The sequence below is a fragment of the Penaeus monodon genome, chromosome 34 (genome assembly GCF_015228065.2).
Source record: "Penaeus monodon isolate SGIC_2016 chromosome 34, NSTDA_Pmon_1, whole genome shotgun sequence".
Classification (NCBI taxonomy): domain Eukaryota; kingdom Metazoa; phylum Arthropoda; class Malacostraca; order Decapoda; family Penaeidae; genus Penaeus; species Penaeus monodon.
In genome coordinates this window covers 30,777,972-30,778,241 of record NC_051419.1, presented here as the reverse complement: position 1 = coordinate 30,778,241, position 270 = coordinate 30,777,972, and the positions used below count along the sequence as shown (strand labels likewise).

Genomic DNA, 270 nt, shown 5'->3' with positions numbered 1-270 from the left:
AAGTTAGTGAGGGTTTGGTTGTATCCATCTACTTAAGTATCTAATTATCCAGATAAATTGATAAATAGATTGACTGGATTTATTGATCAACTAATAACTAAATCATTCGTAAATACTATCTTCATATTAAGAAACCAAAACACACTAGGAAAACATATATTACAAACGAAGATTAAAAACACCAACTTATGAAAAAAAGGCTTAAAAAATCGCCAGCCCAGAAAAATGAAAAAAAAGAAACAACAGCCTTTAAAAAATAAATAAATGGAT

General features: G+C 27.0%; 1 protein-coding gene across 1 annotated transcript in view; it reads right to left on the bottom strand.

The window, feature by feature from the left end:
- The window catches only part of LOC119594881 (sodium-dependent serotonin transporter-like), a gene marked incomplete at its 5' end in the record, with an annotated part of 19,398 nt that overhangs the window by 14,173 nt on the left and 4,955 nt on the right, over positions 1–270 (bottom strand). The gene's annotated exons all lie outside the window — the stretch shown is intronic.